General features: G+C 39.2%; 1 pseudogene; it reads left to right on the forward strand.

Moving 5' to 3' along the window:
* The first annotated feature begins 224 nt into the window (after positions 1-224).
* Positions 225-16,416, forward strand: part of LOC101359593 (serine/threonine-protein kinase PLK4-like) — an 86,348-nt pseudogene continuing 70,156 nt past the window's right edge.

Genomic DNA, 16,416 nt, shown 5'->3' on the forward strand with positions numbered 1-16,416 from the left:
GATAGCAGGCCAAACCCAAAACCAAACCCATTGCCGTCAAGTCAACTCCGACTCATAGAGACGCTATAGGATGAGTAGAACTGCCCCATAGGGTTTCCAAGGAGCAGCTGGTGGATTCAAACTGACGACATTTTGGTTAACAGTTGAGCTCTAAACCACTGTGTCACCAGGGCTCCAGGAGTGGACTAAAAAAGCAGAAAGTAGCAATGAGGACCACATCGCTAATGGTAGATGGAGCACAGATGGCTCCAGGCATAAGGTTGCACTTGGGAAATGTTGATCCTACTAAGGGAAAAAGGGACTATACTCCAAAGGAATGCCAAGACTTTCTACCAATAGAAGCTAGTAGGGCCAAACACATGAGACTGAATTCTGAGAATGCTGGACCAAAGGTTAGGGGACAAAATTTGGATAAAAGAGAGTTTACCAATATTGGAGTACGCTTCCAAGACATAGACATGAACACCTTGGCAAGAATTCCTTGTGTGAATATGCTGCTAACATGATTCCTAAATGCATAGAAAAAGCAATGACATAATGTTAATGATGTTATGACTAAGTGAATCAGAAATAAGAAAATTGCCATAGAAGATGGTAGAAGAATAAATTAAAGGCTCAGATAAATAGGCATGATTGAATGGGTACAACAATTCATGCCAAAAAACCCACCAAATATACTACAGGAGAATCTCGAAGCTATGCCATTTACCAAAGCAATAGGAATGTGCTGGAGAGTGGGGCACCAGCATCACTAGTTGTTAAGTGGTGGTTCTGCTTCTGAGAATAGGAGATTTCACTATAGAACTGGACTCACTAATCCCAGGACCCCTAAAAAAATAGAGTAAATGATATTGGTTGTATCATTCAGGTGAAAAGATACCATGTGGCGTTTATAGCTATCCCTATGGGAGAATTACTATAGAGACCCCCAGGGTTTGGAGTAAGGTTATGTCATATGCAGTGGAACATTATACACCTTTTGAAAAGCAGCTTCTGGTATACTTCTGTACCCTGGTAGAGGCAGAGATACCTAGTAACCACGCAACCAGAACTTTTTATTGTGAATTTGATTCTCTCAGACCTACCATGTAATAATGCTGGGAGGGCCCTAATTGTATGATGGAAGCGATAATTCTTAAATCAAAGACAAGCATGAGTGGAGAGTTAAAGCAAGTTGCACAAGCAGATACCGATAGACCCATGTTATTCACCACTGTTAGACCACTGTGTCTCCCTCAGCTTACTCTTATTGCCACATGGAGGATCCCTGCCCATGAGTTCACTGAGGTGGACAAAGTCTAGCATAGTTCACAAGTAGTCCAGTTCAGTAGAGAAAACAAAACAATTTTTTTTTTTTGTTGTTGTTGTTTGTTTGCACTGCAGTAGGAGGTAGCCTTGAAAAAGCTCTCAACGAGCAGAGTATTTGTTGGTATAGCTGGTCATCCACTTTATGTGGGAAGAGAAGTGGCCCAAGGTTAGAATATATTTGAGTTTATGGAAAGTAGCATATGGACTGGCCAGATGGACAGAATTTTGTAAGGAGAAACACTGGAAGATTGGCAACAAGGACGTCTGGCCTAGGGGCATATGAAGGAACACCATAGGAGTAGACACAAAGTGTGATATTTATATAGCATGTCATTACTCAGTAAAGAGTGTTCACCAGGGAAGAGACACTAAAAAGCCAGGCAGAGAAAATGTCTTAGTCAGTTGATGTCAGCCAGTCTGTCAATTTTGGCCCATGAATGAAGCAGTCTTGGTAACTGGGATAGAGGTATACATAAGCCCAACAGGCTGATCTCTCACATATCATGGCTGATTAGCTACTGAAATTGCTCATTGACCAAACTGCCAGTGACTGAGACCAGTAGTTATCCTTCAGTATGGTACCATCCCTTGAGGAGACCAACCAGACTGGTCACACATTGACTACATTTGATCCTTTCCTTCCCGGAAGGGGCAGCAGTTTATTTTGACAGGAATAAGTATACATTCCCAGGGATTGCCTTTGCTGAGCCAGCATCAATATCCTAGGACTTACAGAGTGTTTGATCTATCAGCATAAGAGCCTGCATAACATGGCTTCAGGCCAAAAGACGTAAGTTCCAGCAAAAGTTCAGGAGAGAGCCCATCCAGAAGCTGGACTGAGGGAATGACCTACTGAAGGCACAATTGAAGCTCCAGCTCAGACATGATAATACCAAGATGAAGTACGATCCCCAGGATGAATTGATAGAATTTAAATCAAAGACTTTTAGTAGAATAGTAGTCAGAATACATGGACTCATGGGTTAACCCAAAGAAATCCATTGCCGTCAAGTTGATTCTAACTCACAGAGACCCTATAGGACAGGGAAGAACTTCCCTATAGAGTTCCAAGGCTGTAATCTTTATGGAAGTAGACTGCCATATCTTTCTTCCCTGGAGCGGCCAGCACATAACCATGGTGCCTCTCGGGCTCTCCGGACTCATGGGTACTAAGGGTTAAAAGCAGGATTAACCCCATTTACCTTCACTCTAAGTGATCTGCTTGGGGAATCTATGCTTCTCATACCTGAAACTCTGGACTATAATGGTTTAGAGGTCATGGTTCCAAAAAGGGGAAGGAGTTCTGCCAGGGAACAGAGCAAGAGTTCCAACAAACTATAAGTTATGGTTGCTGCCTGGGTACATTGGACTTCTCATGCCAAGGGACCAACAAACAAAAATTGGAGTCCATGTTAGCAGGAGTAGTTGACCTTGGTCATCATGGGGAGGTAGAGCTGCTTTAATTCTTTACGGGGTGGAAAGGATTACTTTGGCACTCAAATGATCACTTGAGCATCTCTTGGTACTTTTTTGACCAATTTTGATAATACAAGGAAAAATTCAGCAACCCTGGCCTGAGAAAATCACAGTGACTAGTGGTATAGACTTGGGATAGGGTCTAGATCAGGCCACCAGATAACTCAATGAGATCAGCAGTGGTGCTAGATGAGAGTGAGGGGAATCTAGAATGAATGGTCAAGGAGGGAGACAATGATATCAACTATGTCCCCAAGACCAGCTATAGTGGTAGGATCTGTAGTTCATCTCACTACATTTTCCTCTCCTATCTATCCCCCAGGAAGAGAAGCCCACTGGAGTCCCAAAGGAGCTGCACCCAGAACAAATACAAAGAAATGTATCCAAACAGCACAGATGTCAACTGTTGTGGATATTGTGGTGCTCTGCCTCAATCCCCCTTTGGTAATTAGAGATTTATTCCAACAGCTCCTAATAGTACTACTAGAAAATGACCCTTAATTGTTAGCTCTCTTTGAAGATTGCCTTTGAAATAATGAGTGAGGAAGAAAACTACCTGGCCTAAGGTCATACCTCCTTCTGGGGACAACCTGCATCCACTGAGTGATCGGCATGGAGGTATAATGGCCTGACTTTCTTCTCCCTAGTTAGGATAGCTCTAAAAGACCATCGTGGACTCATAGCTTCCCATAGGGTTACCAAAGATTCTGTGGAGATTGCATTGTAACTCCACTTTCCTCTGCCCAATCCCAATCCAGCTTTCTTTCCTTCCCTTCCAAAGGTACTCGTCATATGTTTATTGATGGCACACTAATCTTTATCTTAGATTTTGCTTGATGGGGAACTCAACCTGCAAAAAATGACCTACAGCATTTGATAATAGCACTTTAAAGGTAATTTGAAGATATACCATTTAATCTGTGTGTGTACGTAATTGAACCTGTATATATTATGTAGTCATATATATGTGTTTATGTATGTGTGAGCATGTGTATATAATTTCACACAAAGTAGAGCATACTGTACAAACTTTCTTGTGGCATATTCTTTTATTTAGAAATATTTTGTAAGAATTCTTCAAATCAGTAACTGTCCTCTTTTATGATGAGTGCATCATATTGTGTTATGCTGAACTAATTACCTATTAATGGACATTGAAATAATTTCCAATTTTTCAGTGCTATGAACATCACTACGATTACAATCCTTGTACACATACCTTTTCCCATATGTCCAATTATCTTCTTTAGAATTAATTACAAGTATAGCATTAAGTCAATCTGTTAATCAAGGTCCAGACAGAAAATAGATGGGACATTCAAATCAGTTAATTTGAGGAAAATTCAATAAAAGGACTATTTACAATGGTATGGCCAGTTTTACGGGAAAGCAAAAAGAATGGTGAAGTGTCCTGGGCTAGTAACAGTTGACAAACATTACCACTCCTAGACCCGAAAGGTCAAAGGGAGAGAGCAGTTACCGGAACAGACAGAACGTTGTGTGAAGAAGGCCACCCATAGTTGTTTTAAAAAATGTCCACAATGTCTTTGAAGTCCCTCCCTCTAAAAGATACAGGCAAATTCTCATTCCCCCTTGAGAATGTGTGGGCTGTACTTAATGATTTAGCAGAACGTGGTAGACGTAACAGCTTGTGACTTTCAGGACTAGATTGTAAAGGCATTGTGGCTGCGTCCTTGCCTCTCTCTGTGACCATGTGCTCTGGGGAAAGTCAGCCACCATATCATGAGAACACTTAAGTAGCCCTATGAAAAGGTCCACGTAGTGAGGAACTGAGGTCTCCAGCAAGGAGATAGCTTATGTCTGGCAACATCCATGTGAGTGAGCAATCTTAGAAGCAGATCCCCCAGCCCAGACATGCTTTCAGATGATCGTAGGCCTGGCTAACCTCTTGACTGCAATTGGAGAGACCCTGAGCCACAACCAACCAGCTAAACTGCTCCTGAATTCCCAACCCACAGGAACTGTGAGATAATAAATGTTTGTTGTTGTAAACTCTAAGTTTTGGGGTCTTTTATTATGTAGCAATAGATAACTAACACACTACTCAACAGGGCTCATGTGTCATTGGGCTATGGCAACATAGCCCAGTTTTACTTTTCTTCTGCCCTCTGGACTTCCTGCTTATTCCTCCAATTGGCCAAACCTAATGGGAAGCTAGAAATCAAGGAACCCATCCTGACTCACAGCAACCCTATGTACAATAAAACAAAACACTGCCCTGTCCTGCGCCATCCTCACAATCATTGCTATGTTGCAGTCACTGTGTCAATACATCTTATTGGGGTCTTTCTCTTTTTCATTGACCCCTTCCTGATAACATGTCCACAGTACATGAAGTCTCACCATCCTCACTTCTAAGGAGTATTCTGGCTGTACTTCTTCCAAGACAGATTTGTTCATTCTTCTGGCAGTCCATGGTATTTTCAATATTCTTAATAGGCCCCTTGAAAACATTGATTAATGTATGATTATAAGTGAATAATTAAAATCAATAAATTATTTGTGCTAAAACCACTGGCAGAATATACTTTCTTCTTGAAGAATGATTCATGTTAATTGAATAAGAAAATGATTAATTTTGTTTAATTCAATTTAGTAACTTGTTTCTCAAGAATTTATTATTCGAGTTTTAGCAGTTCTACTTTTATAATCTTGGGCAAACTTCCTAACCTTCTTGAGCTTCACTATCCTCATCTAGAGAATTGGAATAACAATAGTGTCTACCCCATTAATGTAAGAATTGAATGTAATAATGCATGTAAAGCAAACAGCACAGTGCTAGTATTAAAACAGAAAAGGGTAAATAGAAGTAGAGGGCATTTTCAGGCAAGTTATCCTTTTGATACAGGGTCCCTCGGTGGCGCAAATGGTGTACGTTCAGCTACTAACCTAAAGGGTGGCAGTCTGAACCTGCTCAGCAGTGCTGCAGAAGAAAGTCCTGGAAATCTGCTTCTGTAAATATTACAGCCAAGAAAACTCTATGCAGCAATTCTACTCTGTAACACATGGGGTCAATATTCAATATTGTTTACTCTTCTGATGACACCCTTCATCTTCACAACCGTGTTCATGAGTCTCTCTTGCTCTCAGTCTGCCCTGAAGCTGATAGCTCAACATCCTATCAAGTGTGTGGTTCCTCTCAGATGACTGGTCTTGCCCTTTTCACAAGGATTGCTTTTCTTTAAGAGTGACATATCAAGTCCTTCTCTGAAGACAATGGATTCTTCCCCAAAGGGCTCAGTCAGCTTTATTTTTATGTCCAATAACATCATAATGCCACTTTCTAAACTGCGCTTTTCATTTTATAGAAGTCTTTTGTCAGAAGTGCCACCTTAAGTGATGCTCTCAGCTCAATGTACTCAAAGCCTTTGCCTTGTCCCAAAGGGATTAAGTTGGACTGAGTTTTTAGATTAACAGAGATCCAGATAATTTTTCTAAGGTAGAGGCATAGGCAGAGATGAAAAATACTGTAGTCAGAATCATCTGGCTTGGCTTGTAATGCTTTATATGAGGTGTCTCTTTTAATCTGGACTTTTACTATGTCCATTTGAAAAACGAGGAAACAAAGGTTCATTGATCAGTAATCCTTATTATTAGTAGCAATTATACTTACCATATAATAATGCTAGGGAATGCCATGTGTTCTGGACTAGCTGTAAGGATTAGCTGTGAATGTAAGGTTAAATCAGAAAACCAAATCCTTTGCTGTGGAGTCGATTCCGACTGATAGTGACCCTATAGGACAGAGTAGTACTGCCCTACGGGGTTTCCAAGGCTGTAGTTTTTATGGGAGCAGACTGCCTCATCTTTCTCCCACAGAGCGGCTGGTGGGTTTGAACTGCCAATCTTTTGGTTGACAGTGGAGAGCTTAACCACAGTGACACTAGGGTTTCCTGTGTAAGGATGAGTGGGCAGTTTTTACAGGCTTCTCATTCTTTTCAACTCTTTCATCATTTATATTGTTTAATATAAACAACCTCATGATGCAAATCCTATTGTTATTTTCATTTTACCAGCAAGGAAACTGAGGCACAGAGAAATTAAGGAATTTGTCTGAGGCTCCACAGCTAGTACCTCTAAGTGATGAAGGCAAGGTTCAAAGCCAGGTTTTCTGATTCCACTGCTCACATTGTTAGTAGATGCACTGCCTCCTTTCACCATTACTTCTAATCCTCAGCAGCAGAGTAGAGTTGCTTGCAGATCTCATTCTACACATTTCTGGAAATGGAAGTAGGAAAACGAAAAACAAAGAAAGAAAAGAACAGTAATGATGATGGAGTGGTTTTTCATGCAGCCCTTCTTTCTCTGGAAATATAACATGCGGGATAGGTTTCAAGTATTAAAAAAAAAAAAAAAGCTTATTTTAGAATATAAGCACTACAAGGGCAGGGGTTTATGTCTATTCAGTTTCCTGTTTTATCCCTAGCACTGAGTGCCTGGCACATTACATCTCTTAAGTGAGAAAAAAGAACAAAGTAGGGTAGTGCCTGCCCCTGCTGAAGCCCGCCCCAACAAGCTGAGGAATATTTGTGGGAAAGTGTCGAATTTTTCAAGAAAAACATTCCAACGATAGGTACGTAAATTCACAGTTACAAACATCCCAGCCTGGTTTGTCTGGAGACACAGAAGGGAACGGCTGAGTGAGCCAACCTTCCATTACGCTCATACATTGGACACCCAATATCCTCTTTAAATTTGACACAACTTGTTTAGTATTTGACTCACACTCATCAGACTGTGCATTGTGAAGCTGGAGCCTTTCCTCATTTTTTTAAATTCCATATCTCTGGTCTTTGAACTTTTTCCTGTTTCTAAGAATATCATTTTTCCCCCTAAACTTACACCTATACCGCCATCTTCACAGAAGCTTTTGCCGCCAGATTTTATACCTTAATTTTCTTCTTGGACTATTTAATTTTGATGCATTTCTCTATTATTTAGAGTACATTTTCAGATGTTTTATCCAGGAAGGGTAAATAGCTAGTACTCTACTGGGTTACTGAATGTTGGAAAATGTCTTTGTATTGCTCTAGCACCTGAATGGCATGGCTTGGCTATACTTCCAACCTGTCAAAGTCTTTAGACATGGCTCTGCTGTCCTCACATGATTACTGTCATAGAAAGGAAATTCAATGCAATCATAATTTTTATTTTGTATGTAAACTTTTTTTCTCTGCCTGAATGCTATAAGGATTTAAAAAAATTCTTTTTTGGAGTTCAAAATATACTGTAACATATGTCTATACAGGTATCCCCTGCTTTCTGAAAGTTGATTTTACACCACTTCGCTTTTAGGAAAGACCTACATTAGTATCTGTTTTCGCTAACCAAAAGAAATCCGAAGAGGATTTTCGCTTTTATGAAACAGTGAAAATCTGAAATAGCTTTCAGCTTTTGTTCTGCAGAGAGCTGTTAAAGAGGCAGTGTGCACTCCGAACTCCAGTGGCCTCGCCAAGCTCCTTCCCGGGGAACTACACTCAGCATCTCAGAATCAAGCTGCCAAAGCTTTGAACTGCGTCTGTGAGCATCTGTGCTTTATCTCGATTTATTTTGTGCATCCATTAACAAGATGTGCCCTAAGGTATCAGAATAGCCTAAAAAGAACTATGTGTTATTTTGGTATGATTTGTTAGGTTATTCTTCTGGACTGGGAACGCTCGAAAATCTTTCCCGTATAAATTAATGGTAATTGCTTCTTCACTTTAAGCCATTTTGGCTTACAAAAAGTTTCATAGGAACGCTCTACTTTCAGATAGTGGGGGAAAACTTTGTCTATGCGTATTTCTCTTTTTACTCATCAATCATTCTAGGCTCATTTAATCGCAAGATTCAAGCCTTTAGCTCAATAAAGTGTTCCTTGTTATTTACATAATTATGGCTTTGCTTTTGCTGTCTCATTTTCGGGAAATTTCCTGGATCTCTTCTCCATCAAAGCTATCTCAACCTTAGTATACTTTCTAATAAAACTTAAAAAAATAAGCTGATCTTCTAAATCAGGGGTCGGCAAACTATGGCCCATGGCCTGTTTTTGTATGGCCATGCACTAAACGTGGTTTTTACATTTTCAAAGGGTTGAAAAAAAAGGAAGAAGGAAAGAAAGAAGCATGCAACAGAGACTGAATGTAGCACGCACAGCCTAAATATTGACTATCTTGCACTTCGTAACATTTCCTGATCCCTGTTCTAAATCAGAGGATTAGTTTTGCTGTTTTTACTGCTTCAACTCAAATTTTTAAGTTAGTTTTTATGTTTTTCATCTGAAAAATGCCCTTTCTGGTCCTCAATTTATCTTTTTTTATGCAAGTAATAATTGCTTTATTTTTCTAGATAGAATCTTTCTTTCCCCGGCAACATAAAATGGCGGGGGGGGGGGGGGAGGGAGGAGTTTCAAAAAGAAAAGAACACAAGCTCATTTTAGCACTTACAAGCCCTGTGAGGTCAGGTAGTGGTAGTTAGGATGCTGGCAACAAAGAAGGCACTTCTTTGGCAAGAAATTTTTATTTGTTGTGAGGGTTGTGTGCACGTGTTGGTATTTATGTTTATAGTTCCTGAAGTTGTTCAAGTGGAATTTAATTTTGCTTTCTGTCAGTTGAACTTTGGCCTATCCTCATCCACCACCTCCAGGGATAGAAGATTATGATGCCTGTGATCTATCAAAAATTCCTTTGTTCAAGGGAAGAATGGAAAGAGCCATCACGGAAGTTGTTGTTTTGCCTAATTGGTCTGACATTTTTTGGAGGGCGGGGGTGGGGTAGGTGGGGCTGTCATAGTTACCTAGTGCTGCCATAACAAAAAATACCACAAGTGGGTGGCCTTCACAGAGATTTATTTTCTCACAGTTCTGGAGGCTGAAAGACCAAATCAGGGTCTCCTTCCTGTAAATTCCTTCATTTTTGATAGCCCTGGGCATTCCCTAGTTCTTTCTTGTTCCTTGGCTTGTAGATGAGCTAGAAGTTTGAATTCAAGGCCTAGTTCTAAGAGGAAGCCTTTCTTTGTCTATTTCAGTTTCTAGTAACCGGCAATCTTTGTAATTTCTGGGCTTATAGATTCATCTGTCACTATTGTCAGATAGTGCCTGTCTTTTGCCTGTGTGCATGTCTCTGAGTCTATTCTGGTCTTTTATAACTCAGAAGCGGTTAGGTTTAGGATCCACCCTACACTGGCATGACCCCATGGACACAACAAAAGAAAAAATGTATTTCCAAGTAGGATCACATCCACAGGCAAAAGGGCCAGAAATTCAACACATATTTTGGGAAAATACAATTCAACCCATAACAGGGGGTCATCGCACGCCTTCTCTAGCTGACAAGTCTGTGTTTTTAGCTCACTGTAGTCAACCTCATGCTTTTTCTTGTGGGCTGGCCACATCAGTTGGAGGAATGGCAATGATTGCCATATCTGGGCACAGGGTCAGTTTCTTAAATCCTTCAATTTGTTCAATTTGCTGCCCTTTAAAGTGTCCAGGGGGCCTATGTTCTCTCTCACCTCATGCCACTTTTGACTAAGTAGTTTCCAGGTCTCTGTTGAAAAATTTTTTTCACTTATTACCCAAGTGGGCCCCTTCTTCACATCCCTTACATCAGTTGATTTGCAAACTGGTTTCTATAACCTGATTCTACCTTTATCATATTTTAAAAATCTTAAAGTTTTTTCATCTTAATGACAAGTATCTTCCTTCTTTTCCAGCACTGATAAAGTTTTATAATATAATTCTTATTTTGGTCATTTCAAATAAATTTTGGAAGGAAGCAGAATTTGTTGATTGGCCTTAAATAGCCATCCTTAAACAGATACGCTTCACTGAATTTCCACAGAATTAGCTTTTACCCCTCAGACAACTTTGTGAAATAGAATTTTGTTTTTTTCATTTTTCCATTCCTTATGAAGAAACTGAGCTTCAGAGAGGGTAAGTAAGTGGCTGCCTCAGGGTCACATGGCTGGTAAATGGTCTTGGTGTCCATGGCTCACCTCTGACTATCACTCAGAACTTAAGGTTGAGAGGCAACAGGTCCACCCACCTGGTGTAATCTGTAGTGATGCTAGGCATGTCCCTTACCTGAAACATGAACCACATCACCTTCTCTTTCATCATTATTATGAAACTATTAGATAAGAGAATCCAGCCCTTAAAATCCAGTTAGAAAATTTATTTTCTTTGCTGCAACCAATTTAAGAAAGTTGATCCCGACTTTATTGGGGTGTACACCTTCTGATCTGTTGGTATCTAACATTCATCCGTTTGATCCCCTTACAGCTCAATGCATCCTATTTCTGCAACTTGGAGTTTAAAAGGCAAATGATTTGTATCCATCAGCTCAGCAATGACAACAGGGCTAAATCCATCATTTGGTATTACTTGGTCTTCCTGCACAGGCTGCCAAATGCCTTCCAAAGCCACTGAAATTGATGGTGACAATTTTCCACATTCTTCATTTGTGGTTTACAGTGTGACTGTCTAAAGTCTCTCTAAGGACTAAATCCAGTGTGTTTTGTGTTAGATTTTCCAGTTATAACCTATTTCATCTTTTGAAGTTGCACCTTAATAGAGGCTTCTCTTACACCTGTGAATCTGACAAACCAGTTACAGGTAACAAGACTTCCTTTTTAGGTTCTGTTGCCTTTCCCTGTCTCTCTTTTTTTTTCCTCTTGAAACTGACCAGGAGTGGTATGTTGTAATTTAGTGGTGTCAAATGCTTGCAGTATGTCTGCTTTGATTTGATTGTCTCCCTATTTTGTTGGATTTTACTTTATAGTGACTTATACTTCCAATAAATTGCTACATGTATACACAATCCTGGGCCAGTTCTGCACTGTAGGACTGGTTATATTGAAAGCATGTCTGACAGCAGGACATCAAGTAGAACCTGCTTGGTTAACAGAAGGAGGCTGGCCACAAAGACAGGAAGTAGCAGTGCTTGAGTAAGCAGGCACTAAGGACAATTTGAGCTATGCAATAACGATGCAAACCATCAACTAAAAATCGGCTGTTTATGCTCAGCTAAAGCCTTATATACTCAAGAAGCAATGAGAAAGAACTCTGAAAGAAACAGAAGCTGCTAAGACGACTTAAGACTATTCACCAGAAGCGTGTCCTTAGAGTGAAAGCCCTCAGTTCACTTGTCCAGCACATTATGGAATGGGACTCTATTTACATATACATATTTAGCTGGCCTTGAAGTTTTATGGCTGAATATGAAAAATACTTTGAAACTTGCTATTGTTTTTGTATAGATTTTGGTTTCTTTTAAATTTTTTCTGTGAGGTTAATTAATGACTGGGATTTATGAACTTTAAATCCTACATGGCTTTCCTGACTCTATTTCTCCTCTTGAGACCCTATTTCCCCGATTATGTATAGAATTTATGTAAAGGTAAATTTTGCCTGTCATATTCAAGCAACATCAACTAGAATTTTTTAGTAACCACTGTAAAATAAAAAATAAACCTTTTATTGAAAAATCACCTATATCCAAAGCACTTTGACATGTACTTCTAGATCAAGGTGATGACGAGGTGAATAAAATCTGTGTCCTAATCTCTAGGGATGGTTTTTCCTAAAGGGGAAACCTGACACACTATGTACAAATGGATCACAGCCTAAAAACTGATGTATCAAAATGAACTTTTTAGTTTTCATACATTTTATAGATAAAATTGATATAAATACATTGGGAAGAAAAATAGCTTATAATGAAATTATTGTATAGAGCATGGACTTCACTCAATTAAATAAACAATGTTCATTAAAGTGGAAATCATGTTTAAGCAAGAATATTGAGACACAAATCATGCAGACCCTTACTACACGACCAGCTTTTTATTATCTCTGTCTCTGTTCTCCGCCCTGTATTTACTTCTAGCTCAGGGGGTCAATTGTGCGCACAAAACATCCAGTGGGGGATGGTCAAGGAGAGAATTTCAGTTTTACAGGTGTCATTACATCTATAGCTATTGCTACTTCATGCAGACTCTGTTGATAATTCCTTATGACTTTCATCAGAGCTCCTTAGGAAACTTTATTGGGAGGTAGATTACAAGTCACTAGATATAGCTTTGTTATTCTCCACTTAAAAATACCCAGTATACATAAAACATTTGAGAGCGGTAGGGATGGAGGCTTTCTTCACATTTATACGGATAACTCTAAATTCTTTCCTTCTATTTTTTCATACTGTTTTATTTTTAATATTTTATTTTTTATGTCAAGATTTTCTGCAATACTTTTTGTTCCTCAGTGAGGTGTCATAAGTTGAGGTGCTTTATACCACTCTGGCTTATTTCTGCAGTCACATTCACTCTGGATTACTGCAAATTAAATCATCTCTGAGCAGCTTCTGTGGAGAAAGAAGCAATTCTGAATTTAAAAACATCTAGACTCCAAAATTGAAATCCTGTGTGGTTAATGGAAGTGAGGTGGCCACACACAGAGAAGGTAGCAAATTCTTAATAAGAACTCACTGAGAGAAAAATAACTCACTGAGGACAAATTTCAAGTCATCTACCAAAGATACTGACAGCTATCCATGCCAGGGCTGAGTACTGTATTTCAGCGGCTCCAAAACCCTTGAAGAATACAGGTAAAATTTCTTGTCACTGTGTGCAAGACCCTCCATGACACAGTTCTGGCCAGCTCTTCTGTCGCTGTTACCGCAATAATGTGGATTAGAGCTGCCTGCCGCAATAGCCAATTCTGAGACAGGGTTAAGGTGAGCAGCAAGAGTTTTATTATATATCGATGTATAGGAGACAGAGAGGAATAGATTTCTCCAAAAACCTGTCTCCTCGAACTGGAGACTGGCTGAAGGTTTTATATGGACAGGATTATAGTTTCTCCTCAAGGTAGTCACGGTTGTCATGTCCCAGACGAGCTAACATTTTACTGGCAATTCTTAAGGGTTATCTTGCACCATCCCAGTTTCTTGTCACAAGATGGGTGCTTTGTTCAGTTTTTCACTCCTAGATCATTGTCACTTGTTTTTCAGCCTCCAAGGAGGAAAATCCATTAATCTTAAACTTTTTATGGAGACTGGAATGGGAGGGAAAAAAAGATCATGAGACCATGTGAGGGTTAGCAATGGGGAGTAATAATGAGGTGGACCTATGCAGCCTCTTCCAGTATTTCAGTGGCTCCAAAACCCTTGAGGAATACAGGTAAAATTTCTTGTCATGGTGTGCAAGACCCTCCATGACAGAGCTCTGGTCAGCATTTCTGTCACCCACTTTGAGAACTAGTTTCCTCCACACCAGGCTGTTTTGTATTTCTGTACCTGTACCTATACTATGCCTTTACCTGGGAATGGAGCTTTCTTTCTATATTTTCCAAGCTAAACTCTTTATATCAGATAAGCTTAGGTATCCATCAAATAAGCTTAGGTATCACCTTCTTAGAAAGCTTTTCTTGACACCCTTCAGCCCAAGATGGCCTAAGTAGTCCCTGTTTGTATTCCCATAGTATCCTGCACCTACTTCTTACATGGGTAGCACTCACCGTATCGTATGCAAATTTTTTGTTTCCACATTCTATTTCCCTTCCTTCTTTGTGTTCCTAGGAACCAACCCAGGCCTGACAGTACTATTTGGATATGTGTTTGTTGCAACACCCACAAACAGAACAACAAACAGATGGAAAAACAGCCACAAACAAATCAATGTCAGTCTAGTCAGGAAGAGTGGAAGAAATGGAAACTAGTTTAAAGTTTGTTGTAGATAAAAATTCCATCATTTTTACTACTGGGAGAGTTCTCTTCCATACCCAAAGTTCTTATCACTTATCTCTTCAAAAATGGACTTTCTGTGGGCTTCTTTGCCTACTGGATGAAATCCTAATGCCTTATGCCAACATAGAAAATATTCCATGTTTCAGCCTCTCATTTTTTTCTACTACTCATTTTTCACTTCCAAGCATTACCACTTACTAGCAGTGTGACCTTGAGGTAATTATTTTTTTAAAACTTAGACTTTTCTTTTTTAAATGGGAATACATGATATCTACTTTACAATATTAAATGAAATATTTATATAAAGTACTTAGTACAGAACTCTTGTTCAAAATGTTAATTACTATTAGTATTGATTCAAATCATACTTAACATTCAAGATTCAGGCTTCTACACTTAATTCAGAATCTAACGTCTTTGTAAAGTATTCCCTAGCAATGCAACCTGATCTATTCTTTCTTCTTTTTATTTTTATAGAAATTATCATGTTTATAAACCAAAAAATCCCCTGCCATCAAGTTGATTCTGACTCACAGTGACTCTACAGGACAATGTAGAACTGCCCCATAGGGTTTCCAAGACTAAATCTTTATGGGAGCAGACTACCGCATCTTTCTCCCTCAGGGCAGCTGGTAAGTTCGCACTTCTGATCTTTGTTAGCAGCCAAGCGCTAAACCACTACACCACCAAGGCGCCTATCATCTTTATAATACATATGAAATCACTGAGCTCCAAGTTATCCAAGAAATACTTGTTGAGCACTTGCTGTATAAAAGGCATTGTGCTAGGAAGTGAAGATAGGTGATAAATGAAATACCACTGCCTCTACTTTCAACAAAATTATGGTGCAATTGTTTCAAGACTGGAATCTGGAGCCAGACTACCCTGATTTGTGGCCAGTCTCCATCACTTACAAATTACGTGACCTGGGACAAGTTACTTAAACTCTCTGAGCCTTATAAATGGAGATTTTTGAAAATAATGTCTGGCACAAAGTGGTAACTAAATTAATGCTAATTATTATCAGTACATTGTTATTATGGTTATTGATATTATATTCTAATAGAGTGAATGAGCTTCAAGAATTATACAATTAGTTTTACTAACAATTCTGATTATAAACAATCTTTTTTAAGCACTCAACAGAAAATTCAAGGAGTCTGAGAATATGTTTGAGTAGCCAGTCCGAGAATCAAAAAAAACTCAAGGATGGATGAACAATTTACATCCTGGTGAAATATTTTCAAAGACCCTGTGAGTGGAAAAAAATGGAGACTTTAAGATAGTGAAAGGAAAGCTCCCTAGGAGACTTTCACTTCCAATAATAGCTAATTAGAAGATTTGGACAAATCTTTCCATTAATGACAATTCAAAGAATTGGTTAAAATGAAAAAAAAAAAACTTTATTGTATCAAAAATCTGTAAGATAGTGAAAAATTATCATACTGAAGAAGGAGAGTGGTTAGGTTAATAGCTAAAGAATTAAACCAGAGCTGCTTCTACAAAGGAGGCCATTTGCCCAAAGTAGATTAGAGACAACCCATTGCCAGTGAATCTATTCTGACTCATAGCGACACTATAGAACAGATTAGAGATAGGGCTCCATAAAACATAACTAAAGAACAGGAGTCAGAGTCCCCTGGCCACCAGATGCAAAGATTCAGGGAATCATCACTTGTCCCTTATCTTCATCTGCCAATCTAGAAAAAGTGCAAAGATGCAAGCAGAACCTACAGCAAACTCATAGAACTGAGGGGATAGGATTAAATGTCAGTCCCCTTGGAAGGTGGAATTCTAGTGTTATGTGGCCCCTGTTCTGGGCAGGGACCTTGAAAAGCTACATCACAGAGTGGGATTTGAATGATATTTTGATCCTCTAGGTAGCCCAGTA

Source organism: Trichechus manatus, unplaced genomic scaffold (genome assembly GCF_000243295.1).
Source record: "Trichechus manatus latirostris isolate Lorelei unplaced genomic scaffold, TriManLat1.0 scaffold00005, whole genome shotgun sequence".
NCBI lineage: Eukaryota > Metazoa > Chordata > Mammalia > Sirenia > Trichechidae > Trichechus > Trichechus manatus.